This window comes from Monodon monoceros, unplaced genomic scaffold (assembly GCF_005190385.1).
Source record: "Monodon monoceros isolate NGI ecotype Baffin Bay Population unplaced genomic scaffold, NGI_Narwhal_1 Super_Scaffold_11, whole genome shotgun sequence".
NCBI classification, from domain to species: domain Eukaryota; kingdom Metazoa; phylum Chordata; class Mammalia; order Artiodactyla; family Monodontidae; genus Monodon; species Monodon monoceros.
The window spans coordinates 46,152,839-46,176,964 of NW_021703767.1; the positions used below are offsets into that span (position 1 = coordinate 46,152,839).

Sequence of the window (24,126 nt, forward strand, 5' to 3'; positions counted from 1 at the left end):
GTCTTCAGTAGAAGGGCGGGGAGAGAGGTTGGGGACGGGGGTGGGCGTTGCTGTTCAAAGATGATGGTTCAGAAACGGTTCTTGGGAGTGGTGATGAGAAAGACATCTTGCATGCCAGCATATCAGAAACTACGTAAACTGCAGATTCTAAACTCAGCAAAGTCGCATGTGCTTAAGAGGAGCGCCGCCGGGGGTAGATAGTTAAGGAAATTGCCGATCGGCCAGAAGCCTCTCGCCCTCTGGCCCCAAGTTCACAGTAACCTTCTGGTCTCTGATAGCAGCTTTTACAAGGCTAGCTTGGATATTTGACTTTCCGGTCATAAAACTTTCTCTCCCGGCTGCAGACCATGAAACTATCTTTTTATTTATATGGAGATGTTAAATATTTAGGAGGCTCTGGTCAGGGTGGCAGGTTATTTTCCGTTCGAAAGCATGCTGATTTGACATTTGTAAAGTGATTCGTTTTCGTTTCCTTTTCCTTTCACCTACGACTGCTTTTAAATACGAAGATCTGCAGAGAGCCACTCTTAGATTGTTATCTATTGACAGTTTGTCGTCTCTGAATAAGGCTAATTGTCCCGGAGGCACTTTAGATAATGGCAACTTTGGTTTATGAGGAGAGAACTCTTCTAGAAACTGTGTTTTCCTGTTCTGGCTTCAAACTGTCCTTAATCCTGGAGCGGGAGGGGAGGTCTTCATTGGTTGCCCTTGGGGCTTCTCTTGAGCAATATTTTTATCAGCTTCCCTCTCTGATTGCCACACCTGCAGATTGTACCGTGTCTCCGTATTATGGTGCAATAAAACAAGACTGCTGTTTTGATCGTTTCAGTAGATTTGTTAGAAGTACTCAATTTATTCTTATGCCCCGAATCAATACAAATCTTCGGGGCTCAGAAAAGAATAGAGGAACAGTTTTGGCAGAAGAATGCCATTAAATGCTATTTTATTAAATCTATGCTATTTTATTAAATCTTCCCAACCACCCTATGAGACAGGAATGCTTAACCTTATGTTATAGTTAAAAAAACTGAGACTGCCCAAGGTTAAGTGACCTAGAATGGATCACAGGAAGGTCACTTCACCTCTGCCTTACACCATTCCAGGAAGCCTCTGTAGCAGACGTTCTTCACCAATTCTTCCATTCATTTGCATATCTTTCTCCTTTGCCTTCCACAGTGCTCATTTATATACCCCCTGATCGGAACACAGATTAATTCCTTTTTTTTGAGAACTATTTATTAAATCAAAGCAGAAATATATACAGAAAACATACTCTGAATAATGGCTACACATATCATTTTCAGCAGATACTTACAAATATTCATGTCTCCCTTTCTTTTGATTGTTTTTTTAAACATCTTTATTAGAGTATAATTGCTTTACAACGGTGTGTCAGTTTCTGCTTTATAACAAAGTGAATCAGTTGTGCATATACATATGTCCCCATATCTCTCCCCTCTTGCATCTCCCTCCCTCCCACCCTCCCCACAGATTAATTCTTAATTACCCCTCATGCTTGGCTTCTTGAGCAGGTGCTCTGCATACTTTGTCTTTCCTTCTGATTAGCTCCAGACTTTCAACAATTAGTTATCCTCTATCTTCTCCACACCTTTGACATGGCCCTTGGGTGTGCTGTGTCTGGCCAGGTTTACAAGGTCATGTTATCTCCATTGGCTTATGTTCTGAAAGTTCTTTTCATTCTGAATACGTGTATATTCTCACTGAAGTTCCTGCTCATCCTTCTTGCCTGGAAGAAATCTTCCCAGGGCTACAGCCCCACCCTCACAGCTGAAATGAATCTCTCCTGTTTCTCCCAAATACAGTGGACAACAGCACACACCACGATTTCCAATCGAACCCTGATAAGTTAGAAATAAAAAGTATTTAGTTTGGAGTGAGCTTGATGTATGGAACAGGCTGTCTGCCTTGGACATTACAGTGTTTCAGTAGAAAACTGTATTTATGATTCCATGTCAGGGTGTTAGAAGCACAGTTCCCTCACCACAGTGGGGTAGCAGGCGTTCTTTCCCATGATGGTGACTGAATTGGTGGAAGTGTCTCAGACTCGGTCAGGAACTTGGCTGCCATACAGTCAGGCTAAGAAGTGATAATATGGGGGTGAGGTTATGAGGGTAAAAGTGCGGAGCAGTAGGATCTGAGTCTCATCCATATTTCTTTTTCCTTTTCTTCTTTTTTTTGCGGGGGGCAGATCTTTTGGTCATCCAGCTTCCCGTTTACTGTCACAACCTTCTGCATCTGATCAGGGCTTTCCTCTTCCTGGACCATTGGGAAAAGGCGAAGGAAAGCACCCAACCCTTAGGAGATTTTCTTACCTTCAACGCTGGAACGCTGAGTGAAGAGGACCTCTTCTGCATTCTCTCTTCCCCCTTACACTTGAAACACAGTGGGCCAATGCCATCATTTCATCCAGTAGCACAGAGTAATGCTGGTCTTTGAAGGATTCTTTAAACATTGATTTACTTTTTATGTGGTTGGGAATGGAAAGGTCTGTGGGAGATGAGGGAATAAGGCCTCCAGATGAGGAAATGGAAAGGAAGCTGGAAATTTCTCCAAGGGAAACAGCGTTACTCTCGCCTTCATGGGTTGTGGAAGCAGGCCCAGAGTTGGTGTAGCTGTGGGTCATGGTCACTATGCTTTGATGGGGCAACGGGGGAGCAGAGAGTGGTTTTGCAGTGGATCTTGCGTGACTTTCCACAGTCATCTATATGGTGGGACTTGAGATTTAACCAATATTTACTGCATACCCACCATGTAATAGATGTTCTAGGTAGGTCATGCGGCGTTGAACAAAACAGATGAAGCTCCCACTCTTACAGAGCTTGTGTTTCTGTGGGAAATGGAATCAATAAACCAGATACAAATAAATGGAAAAACGTTTTTCAGATAGAGATGAGTGTTACGAAGACAATGCAATGTGGGCGCGTGCCAGACAGGGCATGGGGGAAGCCAGTTTAGAGCAGTCAGAGAGCTGCTGTGAGGAGGGCATATTTGAAGTGAGATGTGAATGATGAGAAGGACCAGTCAAGTGAAGAGCGGAAGGAAGAGCATTCTAGGCAGAGGGAACAGCAACTGCAAAGGCCCTGAGGCATAAATGAATTTGGGATGTCTGGAGGACTTGTAGATGGAGAAGAGTGCAGAAGGGCAAGAGAGGAGATGAAGTCAGTGAGGCAGGCGGAAGACCGCTTATGTGAAGATTTTAAGTCCTAGAAAGAAGTTTGAATTGTGTTTTTATTAGAATGGGCTGCCACTGGAGACTTTCAATTAGAGACTCAGTCTTCACCTGGTGGGCAATGGGCTTCCCTGTTTCTCTCTCTCTCTCTCTCTCTCTCTCTCTCTCTCTCTCTCACACACACACACACACACACACACACACACACACACGTTTTCACTCTCAGTTTTTCTTCTCCCCATTAATTGTCCATCACTGATTTCCCCTTCTTTGCCCTAGGTCAGAGCACAGGCGTATCCACACTGAAAAGCAGGGCTCACAGGACTGTGGACAGTGTTCCTCTTACCCTCTAAAATAAATCCGTATACTCAGTTTCAATTTCAAGTGTGAAACTCCCCATCACTAGCTCTGATTTCTTAGCCTCTCTCCAGACTGAATATCTAGTTGTCTCTAAGTCTCTGGATTGGCTGGTGACATCTGAAACTAGATACTAAGAAGTATCTAGTCAAATCAATCATAGTTGGTATCTTTTGCAAGACAATGATTGTCCCAAAAGGGGATATTTTGTGTAACAAGAAGGTCTTGCCTTTTCCAGAGCTCCCACTCTCTTTCCCCAGCCTATGCAGTCTGATATGAGAGGTAGTTTCAGTGGAAATGTGCAGGACTCTTATAATAGTTGCCAAGGGACTAGACTATGCCTCAGAAATTTCATTTCTATTGTTCTTTGTAGATGATCTTGTCAGTCTTGGAGTAACACTTAAATCATGAAAGCTTATGTCCAAGTCGATATCTCCTAGTAGCACTGGTTTATCAGAAATGAACGGAAGCATTTTATCAGTTATTCTTTGATTCCAGGATAGCTCATTATTGCCAGTACATAACTCTCTGGGGAAGCTTGGTATACTCTTTAGAGAGAAAATTGCTTTTGAGATTATTTAGCCAGATGCCCTGCTCATTTATTAATTTACATACTTAACATACGTAGTATAATTTACATACTATTTCATATATAGCACAACTCACTTTCAGCTTTTCGTGTCTCTTTCTGTCTGATGTAGTGGCATAAAATCTGGAACACGTTTCTATTTGAGAGGGCAGCAATTATGTCTTGTCTTGTTCGCCCCTGTGTCCTCGGAACCTGGTGTGGTGTCCAGAACACTATAGATGGCCATGGATTAACTCACAATGTGAATATATTAGCTCAGCTGTAACATCTTTATAACTCTTAGGATTATAACTATTAGTATCATCAATTTGTCATCTCAAAAACTTAACACGTTGGAGAAGACAGGTGAAAGGTGAATTCATTACTGTGGATTAGTCTATATTAATTAAAACTCTTCTGGTTTTGAAACTCTTCTTTTTGAAAATAATATAGTATACTTAGGCTGACACGTAAGAGACCGGTATGTGAATATTATCAGGTGGATATTCTCAAATTTGTTTTCGTGTACAGTAAACTTTCAGAACAGTTTCATAATTCATAACTTATGATAATTTGAGTTGGGTTAGTCAGTTAGCTGGGTATGTGATTACATTAGTGAGGAAATAAGTGTGCCAAGAGCATGGATAATGGAATCATTTCCCTCTTTAATAGCCCAGTGTCTCACATCCATGATGTCATGCCCTTTAGGAGGCAGAGATTTGCACCGCTTGAGTTCCAGTGCTTATTATGATATTTCTTAGGTTTCTGTTATGTATCATTTTACCTAACTGGAGACACACACAGATGCCCTGGGGATAAAAAGCTCTCCTCATTGAGATTGCCAGAGCTGGGAGGAGTCCCTGCCTGGCAGAGGGAACTGAGAGGGGCCCAGCTGTGGGCTTTTGCTGAGACTCATAGTGACAAAGTTTCTCACAAAGAACGGTGCCTTCAGAGGGCATTTTCCTGGTTAATACAGATATTCAAGGACATGCTGTTACATAAACAAAGCCTTCTTGTCTTCGAGCTGGTTTTACGGAGTCTCCCTCCCCCCACCCCATCATATTTTAGTCCTCAGAGAAGTTATCAGCCCACTGCTTCAGACAGCTTGGAGGAGTTTTCTTCTTAGGAAAGATTCTATTGCAACTATTTAGGCCAGCACCATAGAAGGTGCTGCTTTTATTAAAATAATAAAATAAAATATGTATAAAATACAGTATAAAGTATAACAAATGAAATAAAATGAAATGCTTTTATTAAAATCTGTGCAACCCTTTAGTATGTAAGAGTCCTTCATGTATTAAGGGATAGAAGAGGCAAAGGTAAGGGAATATGTACATTTTCTACGTTCAGCCTAGAGCCAAAGAATAAAAGATCAGATTATTTTTTTAATTACCTGACTTCTTTTTAGGGATAATATACAGCTAATATAAAATTAGATAATGTAATATATAATAATTATTATAATATAATAAAGATAATATAAAGTTATAAAACTGCACTTAAGAATTGAGAAATGGGTTATCCAGTTGCATTTAGACAAGAGCAATGAGATGATAATCCAGTTGCATTTCAACTGGATTTTCAACTTCTTTTCAGCAACAGCAACTAATTTAATTTATAATTTTATTTAACTGACAGACTCTGCAAGTTAAAGGAACTCTCTGTTGTAAATGTAAATGATCTTTATAAGATGAAGAATACTGCTTTCAAGATACTTTTGATATTTGGAGCCAGTATTTCAAGTAAATGTCAAAAGAAGTTAGCTAATCACTCTTGTTTGATCCCAGCTATGCTACAATTAAATTAGAAATAATTGGATTTTTTTCTTAAGCAGGATGTTAAGGGATATGTGTAATTTCTGATCATGAAGTACCTGTAAATGTTTCGCAGGCCCTGATTGTTTTTGGAGGACAAAACTGGCCCACCTATTGCAAAACAAAAACAACAACCCCCTCCACCAACTATTTTTACAGAATCGGTGTGTAGGGCTCTTCTGCTTTAACCATAAGTAATATAATCATATTCTTATAAAAAGCTTCTACCCAAGTTCTCTACCTATGACCACCAATATTCCTGTCCACACACCTTTTATAATAGCATTCCTCAAGCATGGGTTTTATTATGGAAATTTTTTTCTGCTCAAAAATCCAGAGAATTTCTCCCACAGGTCTTTGAAGTTTTCTGCCATCTCCTGTTGCTAACTTTCTTTTCACTCTTCCATTTGCACTGCAGTCACTGCAAGCCTCCTGGCGCTGCAGCTTGCTAGGGTCCTTTGACACTTAGTGCCTTTCTCCTTCCACTCCACACTCCCCCTCCCCCATCCAAGCCAGGTGATAACCTGCCTTCGTTTCCCAGCTTCATGGCTAATAACTGCACGACTCTGAACGCATTGCCTAACTTCTGTGAGCATCACTTTCTTTATCTGTAAACTTGAAATAATGCCCACATCACAGTTATGATAATTAGAAAGAAAACATGTATAAATAGTTCAGCATAGTTCCTGCCAAATATCAAACATTTAATCAATGTTGTTACATGACTGTTATTATTATAACTCTATTATTATAGCTGTTCTTCTTCGAATAGTTAAAATTTGACTTTCTCCAGAAAGTCTTTCTGTTTGGCCTTCTCTAGCTCTAATTTTTTCTCCAGTCTGTGTCCTCTTAGACCCTGACTTCACTTTGGACTCTATTAATCTACTCATGTTGTATTTCTTTAATTATTTTTCAGTGAACAGCAACAAATATTTGGGCACCTATCATGTGCCAGGCACAGTGCTATTTACAACATAGAGATCCTATGGGCATGCAGTGGAGGGATACAGTGTGTGTGTGTGTGTGTGTGTGTGTGCGCGCGCGCGCGCGCGCGCGCGCGCACACACACACACACACACACACACACACACACACACACACCACGGGCTTCAGGTGAAGATGGGGCATGAAAATCTGTTGGTTGAATAGCACTGTGAGTTTTTCAGAATAAGCTAGGGTTAAGAAGTAAAAACTACTCTATTCAGATGTCCATTAAAAAATTAACATCTTTTCATCTTTTTCTATAGTATAAAAAATGATAGTTATAGTTTCTGTATTCTTTTTTTTTTTTTTAAAGAATGATATTGGAGGACAACTTCAGATCACTTCTTTTTTTTAAAAATTAATTAATTAATTAATTTTTGGCTGTGTTGGGTCTTCGTTGATTGGCTCGGGCTTTCTTTAGTTGCTGCGAGCAGGGGCTACTCTGTTGTGGTGTGCAGGTGTCTCATTGTGGTGGCTTCTCTTGTTGTGGAGCACGGGCTCTAGGTGCATGGGCTTCAGTAGCTGTGGACCGCAGGCTTTAGTAGTTGTGCCTCGTGGGCTCTAGAGTGCAGGCTCAGTAGTTGAGGCTCGCGGGCTTAGTTGCTCTGTGGCATGTGGGATCTTCCCGGACCAGGGCTCGAACTTGTGTCGCCTGCATTGGCAAGCGGATTCTCAACCACTGCTCCACCAGGGAAGCCCCAGTTTCTGTATTCTTGAAACAGCTTTACATATGCTTTCTTCCTTAGAAGCTCCTCTATCCTCATCCAAATACAGGGTAAAGGTAGAAAAGGAAGTCTTCCTTGAAGAGCAGAATCCCACTAGACCATTCCAGTTTATGGCGGGGAGGGCAAAGGGTGGGAGGGAACAATCCAGGCAGCAGGAACAGCATGATCAAAGGCACTGAGGCATGAAACTGTGTTGAGTAGGATGGAGAACTGTGCAGAATTTCGTGCTCATAGAGCATAATGTTCAAAATCAAGCATTTTGGGAGATGATGCAGTAGAGAATGTAGGGGTCAGCTAAATCAGACTCAGAGCCCTATGGCCTATATGTTTACATCTCCCTATAAGGATACGCAGTTGGGTAGGTCTACACAGACAATTTTAACAAATTTACATATAACAATTTATAACAGTCAAATTCTGCACATTGCTTCTAAAGTTGCACTTGGATTTTACATGTGGCATGGAATACATCTCTTCCATTTGCTGTTTTCATAAGAAAATGATGAAAACATTAGTTACCTGTAATATATAATTGATATCAGAGCTCTCAGTTTTTAATAACTTAAGTGTTTGAAAGATAGAAATGTGAAGGAGTTACCTGGTGGCCTAGTGGTTAGGATTCCAGGTTTTCACTGCCATGGCCCAGGTTCAATCCCTGTTTGGGGAACTGAGATCCTGCAAGGCATGTGCAGTGCAGCAAAAAAAAAAAAAAAAATTGTGAAGTATCATTTGAGACTTCTGAAGCCTGGGTTTCTATATGAAAGTTGAGAGTAGAGAGGAACTTCAACAGGACAGAGACATCCAAGAACAGACCAGAGAGAGGATCATTACAAATTCGTAGCCTTGAAACTTTCAGTATCTCCCTAATAAATTTCACACCCAAGAAAGCCACAGCTTCGTCTTCTATAATTATGTGATTGATAATTTGTGTGTATAATTTGATCAATATTTGATTTTTATTTCTTTGTTTGCATTGCAGTTAATGTTTGGCTTCCTTTTCCCCCTCTCCACTCCCTTTTTTTACCCCTCCTCTCCCTCCCATTTTTTTTTTTTTTTTTTAAAGAAGATGTTGGGGGTAGGAGTTTATTAATTAATTAATTAATTATTTTTGCCGTGTTGGGTCTTCGTTTCTATGCGAGGGCTTTCTCTAGTTGTGGCAAGCGGGGGCCACTCTTCATCGTGGTGCACAGGCCTCTCACTATCACGGCCTCTCTTGTTGCGGAGCACAGGCTCCAGACGCGCAGGCTCAGTAGTTGTGGCTCACGGGCCTAGTTGCTTCGTGGCATGTGGGATCCTTCCAGACCAGGACTCGACCCCGTGCCCCTCCATTAGCAGGCAGATTCTAAACCACTGCGCCACCAGGGAAGCCCTCCCCGCTCCCATTTTTAAGGCAACATTCAGTTTGTTTTTTTTTTTAAATTAATTTATTTTATTCTATTTATTTTTGGTTGTGTTGGGTCTTCATAGCAGTGCGCAGTCTTCTCATTGTGGTGGCTTCTCTTGTTGTGGAACACGGGCTCTAGGTGTGCGGGCTTCAGTAGTTGTGGCTCGCGGGCTCTAGAGTGCCGGCTCAGTAGTTGTGGTGCACGGGCTTAGTTGCTCCATAGCATGTGGGATCTTCTTGGAGCAGGGCTCGAACCCGTGTCCCCTGCATTGGCAGGCAGATTCTTAACCACTGAGCCACCAGGGAAGCCCCATCAGTTAGTTTTTGATACATCAATATGTTATTTAGAGCTTATGCAATGTCTGATGTTAAATGTCTGAATTATATTTAATTCTAGAAAATCTAATGTGTTTTTATTACAGAAATATGTTTTCTACGAAGTCTGAGTGGTGTCCAGTGTATTTTAACTCTGTCTTTTGGTGTTGATTTCTCTTGCTTAGGAATTAAGCAATAGGACTGAAAACTCCCTAAACGTAAGAGTGTAAAATTCCTGGAAGAAAATTAGATGCGAAAGAAAAAAAAACACTGGAATTTACTTGAGGTATAATTAGCCTGAAAATGGAATGTGTGGGAGAGGTCCGCAAGGAGGCTAGGAAAACAGAGGGCAGATCAAAAAGTGTCTTACTGCGTTTCCAGCACTACTGAGGGAAGAATGTATCCTTATTATAGGTCTGTGGTTATCAAACAACTTTTCTTATCACCCAGGGATTTGCCTCTAGAAGTTGTCAGTCTTCCAGTTTAAATATATGTACTCCTTGGCTCTTATATTTTTCTCATTATAAGTGAATTGGCATTTCCATTTATACATTTATACACCAGCTCCTGGGAGCTGAACATCTCAGGTAAACTGACCACTCAAATGTCTGAACCAGCACAGCTGAGCAGCTAACTCTTGGGTTGGGGCTTCTCCCAGGTAATGCCTTTTTCTGAGGTTCTGCCTAGGCTGCCAACACCTCTATTTCTTGGACAGCTCCAATTTCTCTCTCTCTCTCTTTTTTTTAAAGTAAAGTTCTTATGGAAATATATTGGACATACAGAGGAATACACAAACCATCTAAGTATAGTTCGATACGTTTCCTCGCAGTGAACACGCCCACGCTACGTGCCTCTGGATGAAGAGCTAGAACATTACCTGCCCTCCAGGAGTGTACCATGTGCTCCCACACAGTCACTGCTCCCCTCCTTGAATGTAACCACCATTCTGACTTTTTTTTTTTGTGGCCTCTCCCGTTGCGGAGCACAGGCTCCGGACGCGCAGGCTCAGCGGCCATGGCTCATGGGCCCAGCCGCTCCGCGGCATGTGGGATCTTCCCGGACCGGGGCACGAACCCATGTCCCCTGCATCGGCAGGCGGACTCTCAACCACTGCGCCGCCAGGGAAGCCCTCTCTTTCCTTTTAATTTGAATTAACACCCAGGTATTCTGAATGACTCTAGAGCATCAGGGTCCCTCTGGCTGAGAGTACAGACTAGGCATCAAGAAGGGTGTTATAGGTTCAACTGTGTCTCCCTAAAAAGACACGTTGAAGTTCTAACTCCCAGTACCTCAGAATGGAAACTCATTCGAAAATAGGGTCATTGCAGATGTAATTAGTTAAGATGAGGTCATGCTGGAGTTGGATGGACCCCTAGTCCAGTGTGACTGGTGTCCTTAATAAGAAGCATCTGTGTGAAGACAGAGACAGAGAGAGAGCACTGTGTGAAGGCAGTGGATTGAAGTGATGATCTATAAACCAGGGAATGCCAAGGAATGCTAGCAAACCACCAGAAACTAGAAAGAGGCAAGGAAGGTTTCTCCCCTACAGGTTTCAGAGGGAGCATGGCCCTGCCAACACTTAGATTCTGGACTTCTAGCCTCCAGAACTGTGAGATAATACACTTCTGTTATTGTAAGCCACCCTGTTTGTGGTACTTTGTTGTTGCAGCCCTAGAAAATGAATGCAGAGCATCTGCGGCAGGCCTGGTGCCCTGACCCCTCTTCTCTCTGTCCCCCAGAGTGCACCTGATCCTTGGTTCTGGAATTGCCCTGGCTATACCCTTTTGAAGCTGCTCCTGTCTGGACTAGCTCACAGAGTGCCCTGTCTTGCCCCTGGTTGTTCCACGTCTGTGTTGTGGAAGACACGGTTTCATTACATTCGTATGACGTTTTCTTTATTTCTTCACTCTGCTCTTCCCTAGTATTTTCAGACTGAATCAGTTTAGTTTCCTGACATACCCCAGACCAAGCTTTATAAATCAGCCCTCTCTGCTTTCCCACCATTGCCTATCTGAGGTGTCCTTAATCCATCCTCCCAGACCCAGACTGAGCCACCGTCTCCGTCTAGTGTTGTCCCCAGTTCCTCTGATCCAGAATCCTCTCTGATAGGAAACAAAAAGAACTTTATTCTTTAAATGAAATCCCTATTTCCAATAGTATGGCATGCTGTAAATAAAGGTTTCATTTTGTTGTACTTATGCATATCAAAGGCTGGTTCTCGTTTCAGAAAATAAAAAAGCCCTCAGATCAAAAAGCAGCTCAACAATTAGGCTTTAGTTAGTAATAACGAACAAGGCAGAGCCTATTCGATGATGGAGTATTTTTTTCTTCAGCAAAGGATTGGTTTTAGACTGCCTGACAGTAACTTATCGATTTCTTATTCTGGGCTGAGTTTCTGGTGTGAGGGGAATGATAAGGATGGGACTGTTGTTAAGTCCCCAGGGTGACTTCATAGACTCAGGCCACTTCCTTTGTTCTTTTGTACTGTTGCTTCAGGACCTAGGGATTCTGGTGGCTTTTGTCTTAAACGTTCTTAGTACAGACTCTCCCTTCACCTTATACGTCTGTAGCCTAGGGTGGTTACAGAGTGCATGTGCCTTTTAACTGCCCCTGCTTTTTGTTCAGAAGCCATTGTTTACTGCTAGTAACTACTGGGGAAGTCTCCAGACATTTTAAAATATTAAAAAAATATTTAAAAAGTTTTTAATTAAAAATATTTAATATTTTAATTAAATATTAAATATTTTTAATTAAATTATTAAATTTAATTTAATTAAATATTAAATATTTTAATTAAAAAATAAAAAAGTTTTTAATTAAAAATATTAAAAAATATTTAAAAAGTTTAAGCATTTCAACTTTTCGTTCCTGGCTTATTGGTGATTCCTTGTTCTCTTGCTAAGAATCTCTCAACCTCTAATTTCTGCTGTTCATACAATATGTTTTGCCCTTTGAGGGAGAATGCAAAAAAGTTGCATGTTTTAGGCTTCTCTCTGTGTATTCTCTATAATATACATATTATTTAATTGAAAAATAATAAGAGAGTACACTTTGAAACTACAGGTAAGAGGTTAGAATTAGGCAAAATGTTACGTTCGGTATGTTTAATCGTCTATGTTTTTATGGACTTGCCTTTAGAGCATCTGTGTTGTTATCTCAGACAGTCCTTGTTCCTTGAGATCTTGTGCCATGTGATGGATGAGTAATACGTATCTGTGTTGGATGGATGGATGGACAGATGGACAAGTGGATGATGGAGCTGCTCCATTTGCTTGGCCTGTTATTTCACTGAACTACTGGTAGGATGATTTTCTGTTGAGTTCAGAGCTGCCTCCTGAAGCCTGGGTAGGTTTTCCTAAGCCGAGGGGGTTTTCTTGGGCTGGAGACCAGGGATCTAGAGGAAGTGATATCTCCTTGACTCTCGCCTGTGGAATGTGCTAAAACATTTGGCTAATTGTGACCATGGAGTCAAACAGTCTGACTCCATTGTGATCCCCAGTGCACTGGAGTTACTTCTTTCAATGGAAACCCAGATTTCTTTTTTTATTCACCTTCTTGGGGATGGTGTACAATTCTTTGGAAATCTGCTAGGAGAAGAGATGTTTCTTCCCCCTCCCTTCAAAGAGAATGCTCTTATTCAAATTTCCTTTGCTCCTTCTAGACTAGGTTTTGTTTTGCTTAGTTTTGTTTTTGGCTGAGCTGCGCCTTGCAGGGTCTTAGTTCCCCAACCAGGGATTGAACCCCAGTCTTGGCGGGGAAAGCGCCAAGTCCTAACCTAACCGGACTGCCAGGGAATTCCCGAGACTAGGTTGTTTTATAGTGTAAAGAATGCAGCCATTAGTAAACATTTATCTATATTTTAAAACATCTGCCTTTTGAGGTTTTCTCAGATTCTTTATAGAAAATGATGCTAAAGGGATAGGAAACCCATAGACGTAGACTTGACTTCAGTTTATGCTGGATGATAAACCTTGTTACAATGTCCTTGAGCTAAAAATTTTCATTAACGTACATAGATCATTGTGTATAGTCACACTGTTTATGGGTCTAAAGACTTCAGGGTGAAAGACCTGGCATTTCATTGTTTTGCTTAATTGTCCACTTTGTTCAGCATTGACTCTGGCTCATAGTAGGCACTTCCCAATCCCTCAGTTCTAAAGAGAAATTTGGTTATCTTTCTGTGGGGTTGTACCTTGGATTATGTTCTGGCCAAAACACTGAACAAAGCATTCCAGAGAGACGTTTGGTTTGTTTATCTACTTGCTCAAATGCTCTAACTTTTCTGCCTAGTCAGTGTGGTTATCAGAAAAAGAAAGTGATTGTAAGAAGGCTATTTTCAGCATCCACTTTTTCTTTAGTGTGTTTTGTTTTCAACAGGATGATTATAGATTCACCTTACCTAGAAATGTACTTTTTTACTTAAAATACTATTAACTTCCCGTTTTCAGAGAGTCATGGTATTTTAAATATCTACGTAGTTTTAAACAACTTGAATGATCAAAGTTTATGTTTTAGAAAAAAGACTCTATGCAAAAGTGAAATTTCAATTTTAAAGTATTTCTAGCAATTTGTAAGTTTCACTGTCTTAGTAAACTGTTTTTTCTAGATTGGAAAAAAAAAGATTTTGCTCCAAAATGACATTTAGATTAGCAGTTCTCTGAAAACAACCTAAATGTCTCTGGTAGGGAACGGAAAGCTTTGTGATATATTTGGTTGATAGGATACTCTACAGAACTTAAAAAGAATGAACAAGACCTTTATGCATCAATATGGATGGACCTCAAAACCAAAAGTGTAGCGTGAAAAACGCAAATTTCAGAATAGTATGTATTTGTTATGTCAATGTTAAACATTACTTTAAACAATATTACATACTACATAATGTTTTTGAATGCATGTGGGTGTGTACACATGTGTGAATAAAAAGTAGATAAATTTGTGATAGTGGTTGCCTCTCAGAGAAGAGGAACATGGTAAGGAGGGGAACATAAATCTCCATTAAAAAAAAATCCCTGAGAAGATATGGTTATTTTGGTTAATGGGTTCATGGGCATTTGTTATATTAACATTTGGACTTCTGTTAATGGGTTTTTAAAAAAAAATATTTATTTGGTTGCGCTGGGTCTTAGTTGCGGCTCACCTGCTCCTTAGTTGTGGCACACGGGCTCCTTAGTTGTGGCATGCAAACTCTTAGTTGAGGCATGCATGTGGGATCTAGTTCCCTGACCAGGGATCGAACCTGGGCCCCCTGCATTGGGAGTATGGGGTCTTAACCTCTGCGCCACCAGGGAAGTCCCTGTTAACATTTTTGTAATGAAAAAATTCCATGTAATATTTCCTAATGAGATAGATTCCAACCTAGGAACCATACATTTATGAAGACTCTGGGAATGGGACTGAAGCTATTCCAATACATCTATATTTCACAATATTATTCTGTGAAAAATGAAAATTGACAGAATGAATCTTGAAGATGAGGAAAGCTCCAAGTTGATCTGGCTCCTGGAAAGCTAGAATAGCTTACAGATTCAGAATAATCTGAATTATTAGATTACTGCCTAGATTACTGCCTACAACTGCCTAGCCCAATCCCTGGCTTGACACCTAACTTTGAGACCTTGGACAAGTTAACTTCTCTAAGCCTCTCAGTTTCCTCATTTACAAAATTAGAATAACAGGCCCATCTCAGCACTGTTGTGAGGGTTCTATGAGTTCATGCATGTCGTAGGGCATGCAACAAAGATTAGCTCTTATCATTTTCATGCTTACTCCTATTATCGGCAACCTCAATTCTTCTGGTGAACTGTTTTCATTTTCACTTCAGAATCTTCGCAAATGCTGTTTCTTCTGACTGGGATGCTTTTCATTTCCACCCTGATTTCTTCTGGTTAACTCCTTCTCAGAGGAGTTCTCTGTGAATTTTCTCAAATTCCTCTGAGAAGCTCCCTGTCCTTCCCCACCTGGGTAAGTTTCTTGTCAGACCACAATTGTAATTTAATACTTACTTATATAGTAATAACTCTAAGTACTATTACTTAATAGTAATAAAACTACTTGCTAATTTCTGCTTCTCTCCTGGATTGTAGACTGTTTTTCTTCTTCACTTCTGTATCTTCAGTGCCTATGACAAGGGCTGGCATTAGGAAATTAATTATTGACTAAATCAGCAAAGTTATAGTAGAGGTAAAAACTTTCAGAGTTAATTTTACTAGGAAATGAATTGACTCCCTTTGCCTAGAGGATTAATTTGCTGGTATTCGGAAGTAAATCTAGGACTATATGATTTAATAAAAAAATATGTATCACATGTACTGGTTTATTTGTAATAATAATTAGAAGGTACCCCAAATTAAGATTCACATCATATTTGTAATTTGACTTTGGAGGGTCATCTGATGGATAGTAACATAAGTATCATCACATACTTTCATTTACTGTGGAAAGCAGGAACATTTCCAACTGCTTTAATCTTAAGATTTGATACATGCTCATCTGATCCTTTACCCTCAAGCTAACTGACTTTTTTCTTTTAAAAGTAGCAAAAGAGGAATTAACAAACAGGAAATGATATGTCTCAAGGAGCAGAATAAGCTAGGTTCATTCAGAATAAACTGATGTAATAAGTAGCTTGAAAAAAAGGGCTTTTGTAAGTCAGATGGAATGTTACTTATAACTTTTAAGCAAACTATAAAACAGTAAACCCTTTGGAAGGAGAACTTACAGAGTAGGAGGAAAGACAGGAAACTGGTTCCTTCTTAGTTGTGGGTTTATTTACTCTGGGAGAGAAACCTAAGAAGGCTTTAAAGTTTGAGGAAGGTCTGTGTGTTCAGATATTAGCATATTTCCCCAGGAAAGACATCACACAGAATTTTGAAGTGATTAAAAGCCCAAATTTATGAGATAAGTAGGGAGCTGAGCAAAATATGAACAAGAAAGAAACTTTCAAAGCATTGAAAGAATTTTTTGACCCAGATGGGGTGGTGGGGAGGTGAAATTTCAGGGCTAGGAAAATAATGCAAGGCCCTACGTTGAAAAAGAAGACTACAAATGTAGCCTTAGGAGCCTACCCTCGCCACCTTTGGAGGCAAATGATTTTGTAACACAAATCACTGGGAAAAATTACTTTATAGCCATATTTTGTCTTATCCTACTTCTCTGTTAACTATTGTATACTAAAATCATAAGTAACTGCACTTTTAATGCTGAGCATATACTCATTCATTCATCAGGACACGCTTATTTGGTTTCAGTTATTTACCAAGCTTGGAGTAAAAGCATCATTTTTTAATCCTTTTTTAATTGAAATGAAACATGTATTCTTTAAAATTGGACAAAATTAGTTATTGTTCAAAAGTTTCACCTGGGGGGTACTGGAAGATACCACCATACACCCTTTTTATTTTTAATTTGAAGGTGTGTGCCTGCACAATTCTGCTAATAACTGCTTTACCTATTTATCCATCATCTGTCCCCAAATCAGGGTTGGAGTACTTTTGAAGCCATATGGTTAGAAGATTGCACTTTGGGAAACACTGGTTTAAATAACATTCTAATGCTTGTAACCAAGCTACATCAGCATTGGCACCACCTGGGAACTCGCTAGAAATGCATATTCTTAGTCCCCACCTGCCCTACCGAATAAGGAGCTACATTTTAACAAGATGCTCAGGTGATGTTAATGGACATTAAAGTTTATTAAGCACTACTATCCAAAGCCCTCCCAAGTGTTTTTATTTTTTTTAATTAATTAATTTTTTCCAAGTGGTTTTTAAAACAGTTATCTTTAGTAACAAGTGACTCTATCCAGCAATGGAACCTGTATTATCTTTAGGCAACCTAAGCAACTTCTTCCGTGTGGAGCTCAAAGTCCTTGAATATTGCATTCACTGGCCTTGGCTTAGCTCTCTGTAGCATTCAGTACCAGGCTAATGCCTTTTTTTCATGAAGGCCATACAGACATGAGCATAGCCATTTTTGTTTTCCTTCCTTGATTTAAGCTTCTCCAGGTGTAACTAAATCCCCATCCCTCTAGTTGTTCCTGGTGTGACATTGTTTGGGGTTTCTTTACTAACCTTTCTATTTCAAATTTGTGATTGCTCCTTTACTCCAGCTGGTAGTAGCTAGTAGTAGGTTGAAGATCATAGGAACCCAGGAGTTGTACTTTCTATACATTTAGGGAGAATGATTTTGAGGCTCAACTTTATCATTACCCATAATTTCCTTAGGTTCAAAATTCTGTCTTGTGGTGGAAACTTCTAATTATAATAATTGCCACTAAAGAGCACCGCTTTGCCTTTCTTCTAGTTTCTAAATGCACCAACTGCTTAGCACTTCAAATGCCGGGGTCAGTCAGCATATACAGATATATGCTGCATATAGATATATATGCATATAGAGATATATGAAAATAAGCATTTTCTGTTTCTCCATAAATTTTAAACTTTTAAGAAGAAAAGTCCCCTGTAATCCACAATTCAGCACATCAACTGATTTCTTTTTTTTTTTTTTTTTTTCTGGTATGTGGGCCTCTCACTGTTGTGGCCTCTCCCGCTGCGGAGCACAGGCCCCGGACGCGCAGGCCTAGCGGCCATGGCTCACGGGCCCAGCCGCTCCGTGGCACGTGGGATCCTCCCGGACCGGGGCACGAACCCGCGTCCCCCGCATCGGCAGGCGGACTCCCAACCACTGCGCCACCAGGGAAGCCCGATCTATGATTTTCTTAATTAAGCATAATCACTTTCTTATTGTAGGACATCAGTTCGTCAGTGGGTTCTGAAATAAAATATTTGCCATATTTTTGTTGGTTTTGTTTTTTGATATTTGTTTCCTAAAATTTTTTTTTTAAATGACACTTTCTACTAACCCAAGAAATACAGAGCATGCAGTTTTGTTTGTTTTGTTTGTTTTTGTATCAGGATTATTTAGTCTTGTGTAAGAAAAGCTATAGCAGGAGCATTTGAGATTTTTTTTTTAAATTTTTTGGAGAAAGTAGCCCATGGCACATTGTTAAAGTAGTTGCTGTTCTAACTTGCCACACTTCCTTTCCCCTCACTTCCTTCGGGATATTTTTGTTCTTCTTGACCTTCCTCCACATTCTCCTGTCTCTCTCCCTCCCTTTCCTCTTCAGAAGGTTTTCCAGCAGCTCCTTCTCTCACCTCTGCATTGAACAATAAAGCTGTGTGTACGTGTGGAGAGAAGCTGAAAAAGAAGACAGATGGTTCTTTCATTACCGGGTTGCTCTGGATTAATTGAGCTGGATATGTTATTTTTTTCAAGGAGACTAAGCTGGATCGCGTGCATAACCAGTCATGGGCTACAGTCATGTAATATATGCAGCCGGTTTTGCTGTTGGAGTTTTGTTTTTGTTTTGTTTTTGGTAATTACATCACCCTGCAGAGCATTTTGGGACGGGCCAGTAGTGAGTTTACTAAAGTAGTATTTTCATTCAAAGTTTTTTTTAATGGCTTAAGATTTTTCTTGGGTAGCCGAACCATCCTTATAAGCATGCTACCTTTGTGTTTTATTTCAGCACTTACAAGTGAAGAAGCAGCACGACCTTTTTGTCTTGGATAATTTCTAGTGGAGAGGCTCCAAGAATTTAGCAGCAGCCTCCTGGGCCTCCGGCACCCTTACCACATTCTACATCCTCAGGGGACAGAGGGCCTTTGGGAACAGACCCCTAAAAGAGTAGGTTAGCAAAGGCAACAGGACTGTCTTCTCAGACTTCCTAGCTGTTAAGTTGGAACACTTGAAATATTTTTATACAGTGTTTCTCTCTGGCAGGTGACTTTACCCTCTCCTTCTTTGTATACAGCTGCCTGTTAATTTATCTCTTACTAGTTTAACAGGTGACCAGAGGGCCTATGAAACTACATATTAGGTAACCAGTGACTCTTTAGCATATCCCAAAATTGAGCTATGAAAGTTTTCATTATTGTTTTCATTCTCAGTCTAAATGGGCCTTTTTGGGACTGTTCTAAAACAACATGGAAGTGAAAGAGTAAGTAAACTGAAGTTACAACTAGAACACTACATGCATCACAACTATTGTAGCAAGTGCTGTTAACCAGTGTTGTTAGAATGAACTCTAGTTCCCTCTCTGTCTTTAATGCTACAATTAGTAATAATTTCATTGAAGTACCTTAATATAATTTGTGTGTATATTCTCCTTACTATGCCTGGAATCCCATGGACAAATTTACACCTATTTATAAATTCATTCTGAGAAAGCTCTGGAGCTCAAATGTCTTCTAGGAATTAGCTCTATGTTTTACCCATGAATCCATAGCCTTTCTGATTTGTTGAGGTTCATCAGAGAACAGTTTTTCTACTAGCAAATTTGTTACTGCTAGCTACTGCTAGTTACTAGTAACTACTAGTTACTACTAGCAACTGCTTTGTTTGGAAATCATTTTATGAAGGACACTTATTGACTTACAGTATTATGCTTTAGTACTGTTGGTACATCTGGGCATTTACAGTGGTTTTGGGGTTTAGTCCTTGGGAATCTCTTGAGCTCTTCATTGTTCATACCAAGATTATGAGTGGATTCAAAGTCCTTCCCTAGTGTCCTGAGGCACTGGTCTTGCAGAAATTTTGAGCACTGTGAATGTAGGCTGAAGGTAAGGCTGGATCTTCAGGTTTCTTACTGCCAGAAACATCTTAATTGAAGGAAATCTGGGCTATAATCATCTTGGAGATTTCTGGAACTGCCTTTCCTGTCAATCTATACGTCTCCTTGCGTCAAGAATATGGAAATATTTTGAGTCCTTATAGCCTAATGGTGAAGAGCATGGATTCTGGTATGTGCCTGGGTTCAAATCCCAGCTCCACCACTTACTACTTGGGTATCCTTGGGTACATTATAACTTCTTTGTGCTTTAGTGTCTTCATCTGTATGATAGGAATGACCTTTCTTAAGGGATCATTTTGAGGATTAAAAGAATTATATACCAAGAGCATTTAGAAAAGTTTCGTCACATAAGTGTTCAGAAAATTTAGCCAGTTGTATTGCCGTCTGTTGCACTGTTCTTTCTTCTTCCTCCATTCTCCAGTCTAGGGCTAACAGGTATTCAGCTCTTCATCGTTAACTTGTTAGATGTTGCTGACTGACCCTGGCATTTGCTTCTGAGCCTAGAGTACCATATTTGAATCCTTCTCAACATTTTTTTTTTTTTGCGGCACGTGGGCCTCTCATTGCTGTGGCCTCTCCCGTTGCGGAGCACAGGCTCCGGACGCGCAGGCCCAGCGGCCGTGGCTCACGGGCCCAGCCGCTCTGCGGCATGTGGGATCCTCCCGGACCGGGGCATGAACCTGTGTCCCCTGCATCGGCAGGCGGACTCTCAACCACTGCGCCACTAGGGAAGCCCCTTCTCAACATTTTAATGGATCCAAATCAGAGTGTAAGGTGAAAACTATTTGCCAACTCAGATTATTTGTAAAGTTCTTGATTTTCTTTCTTGCTTCAAGACATAAATTTGATATGCTGATTACAAACCTAGGTTGTTTGGTTTTACTAGGACTCAGAGCAGTTTTATTATGAAAAGCATAGGAAGGTATGGCTTCTATAGCCAGAAATAGGGTCTAAGATGAGTTTTGCTAATGAATTACTATTATCTTGAATGCCTTTTGTTTTACATTTAGAAGCAGATGGGTAAGGCTTCCTATCACAGATACTTTGAAATGTTTAAATAAATGTGGAGAAATAATAGCTAGCGTAGTAATGGAAGCTTAATTTTCTTTCTTTTTTTTTTTTGGCTCTTATTGTACACTGTCATGAATTCTTCAGTATCTTTACCAGGATGTTATGAAGTTAGTTTTGTTTTGTTTTTTTTAAATAAATTTATTTATTTATTTTTGGCTGCGTTGGGTCTTCATTGCTGCACGCAGGCTTTTTCTAGTCCTGGTGAGCAGGGGCTACTCTTGGTTGCAGTGTGCGGGCTTCTCATTGCGGTGGCTTCTCTTGTTGCAGAGCACGGGCTCTAGGCACGTGAGCTCAGTAGTTGTGTCTCACAGCGCAGGCTCAGTAGTTGTGGCACACCAGCTTAGTTGCTCTGCAGTATATGGGATCTTCCTGGACCAAGGCTCGAACCCATGTCCCCTGCATTGGCAGGCAGATTCTTAACCACTGCGCCACCAGGGAAGTCCCCTGAAGTTAGTCTTTTATTGAAGCCTTGGTGTATGGGCAGCTTATACTTTATAAGTTTTAAAAGAAGAATTAAAAACAAGATTAGGAGAGTCCTTACCATGTGCCAGACATTTTTCTAAGTGCTTTATATTTACAACTTAAATAGCTCTATTAGGTACTATCTTTATTCCCATTTTACAGGTGAGGTATAAAGAGGTTAAGAAACTTCCTAGGGTCATACATCTAGACAGAGGTAAAGCTGAGACTCAAACCCAGGGTGTCTGATTGCCAAGCAGACAACCTTAACACCTAATTGCGCTGCTACCTGCAGAGAAGAAATTACATGAAGAAGATGAGAAGGAAGATAGAAGGGCCAAATTAAAGAAGTCTTAAATGCCAGGCTAAGTGATTTTATGTGTATTTGGCAGACAATGGGATAACACTGAAGGTTTTCCTGTGGGGTGGATGACAAAATGAGAGCTGGGCTTGCTTTGAGGAGTTTATGCAAGTGCAGCACATGGGCTGATTTAAACGGAAGATAGATTAGAGATCATTGCTAGTAGCTGAGAAGTAATGAGAACATGGGTTTAGGAAATAGGATTAAGATAAGAGCTTGAGGGCTTCCCTGGTGGCGCAGTAGTTGAGAGTCCGCCTGCCGATGCAGGGGACACGGGTTTGTGCCCAGGTCCGGGAAGATCCCACATGCCGCGGAGCAGCTGGGCCCGTGAGCCATGGCCGCTGAGCCTGCGCGTCTGGAGCCTGTGCTCCGCAGCGGGAGAGGCCACAACAGTGAGAGGCCCGTGTACCGCCAAAAAAAAAAAAAAAAAAGATAAGCGCTTGAGAACACCTGTATTTAGGTGTGCCAAGGAGGAAGAGAAAGATTTAGAAGCTCAGGCAGCAGTAGTGAGACGCAGTGTCACCCGAGGGGTGTTTCAGGAATTGAAAACCATAGAGATTTGAGAGGATTGGAGTGAAATGAAGACTAGTGGGTTATTGTTGTGTACCCATGATGAGCCTGGAATCATGCTGGAGGAAAATCCACGTAAAAATGTTCTCCTGCACTGCCAACTCTGCTACTTATGAGTGAGGTCACCTTTGGCAAGTTTTTACTTTTTTCTAAATCCTGTCTGCTTCTTCTGTAATGTGGTGACATAAGACCTTACTCTGTCTAAATGCCCTGAACTCTTGCAGTCTTTCCAGCTCTAAGATCTGTAATTCCTGGGTCCCAGGTGTGAATAGCAATAATGGGAAATGTTGTTGTGAGTGAGTGGTGATTCAGTTGGCCCTTTTAGGTGAATCAGAAGGCGATGCAGGATGAAGTGTGTCACGTAGATGTAATCTGTATATTTTCTTTCAAAAATAGCAGTGGTGATACTGGTGGTAGATGGAAGGTGAAAGGATAAGGCTGTAAACAATATAGGAATGAAAATATCCAGGGAATTTACAGAGAGACCACAAATATCCCCTAGAATGATGATGGAAATTTTTCTGAAAGCCACTTATTTTCAAAGAGAGTCTCACTAGTTTGTTCAGGGAAAATTTTGTTGATTGGAAATTTTAAAAAGTCAAGCCCAAAAGACTCTTAAAAGAGGTAGCATGGAACTTAGAATGAGCTTTCAGTTCCTCTCAACAACTGTTTTTTGTGGAGCCCTGATCCTCTCCATGGGCTATGATTCCTCTTTCTTCTGACCTTCTCCAGCAGTGCTTCTCAAACACACAGAACACCTGGGGATCTTGTTAAAATGCACATTTGACTCAGTAGATCAAGGGGTGGAGCTGAGACTCTGCAGCTCTACCAAGTTCCCAGGTGATGCCAATACTGTTACCAAATGCAAGTTCTTGTGCCTAACGCACTGTGAGGCCAAATAAACCGAAGTGTCAGAGTTTGGAGCAGAGAAAGGTTTATTGAAGGGCCAAGCAAGGAGAACAGGTCCTTGTGTTCAAAAACCCTGAACTCTCCAGTGGTTTTTGGGGAGAAGTTTTTAATAGGCAAAATTTGGGGTGAGGGCTGCAGGGTGTGTGAATTTCTTCTGATTGGTTGGTGAGGTAACAGGGTGGTGCTCCAGGACTCTTGTGCTCAGCCTGAAGTTACCATCCTCCACCTAGGTGGGGGCCTTAGTTCCTGCAGAAGAATTCAAAGATATATTGTTGTGTATATTCCTTGAAGAGGAACCAGGACCCTGCCCCAAGGCTGCACTATTGTTTCTTGATTGCTCCCTCCCTTGTTTCTGCATTCCCTCCCTTTCCTAATTAGCAACTGTTTGAATCTGCCGTTTGGAACTCAGGGAAGGTCTAGGAGGCAGAATGAAGCCTATTTCCTACAAACAAGAAATGGGGGACACAGAAAGGTTTTGTACCAGGGAGGGACCCACAGGGTCGGGCTTGGTTTCAATACTGCTGGTTTGTGGACCACACTCTGAGGAGCAGGGGTCTAAAATATTTAATTTTACTTCCCACAACAGATAATCATAGTCATCCTGGAACAGTGTAACTTCCTTCACCAGACTGTGAGCTCTGTTTGCCATGTCTTTAAAATAGAGTACACATGCTTAATGAATGCTCAATAGTAATAGATTAATCCATTCTTACCCCTGTCAGTGATTTGTATTATTCAGTGGTGTCAGTAATTTGAATTGTTACAGATAGGGGCTTTTTCCTTTTA

The 24,126-nt window shown here is 40.7% G+C and overlaps 1 protein-coding gene across 5 annotated transcripts in view; it reads left to right on the plus strand.

Moving 5' to 3' along the window:
• The window catches only part of ST3GAL6 (ST3 beta-galactoside alpha-2,3-sialyltransferase 6), a 102,741-nt gene that overhangs the window by 22,886 nt on the left and 55,729 nt on the right, over nt 1–24,126 (plus strand). The gene's annotated exons all lie outside the window — the stretch shown is intronic.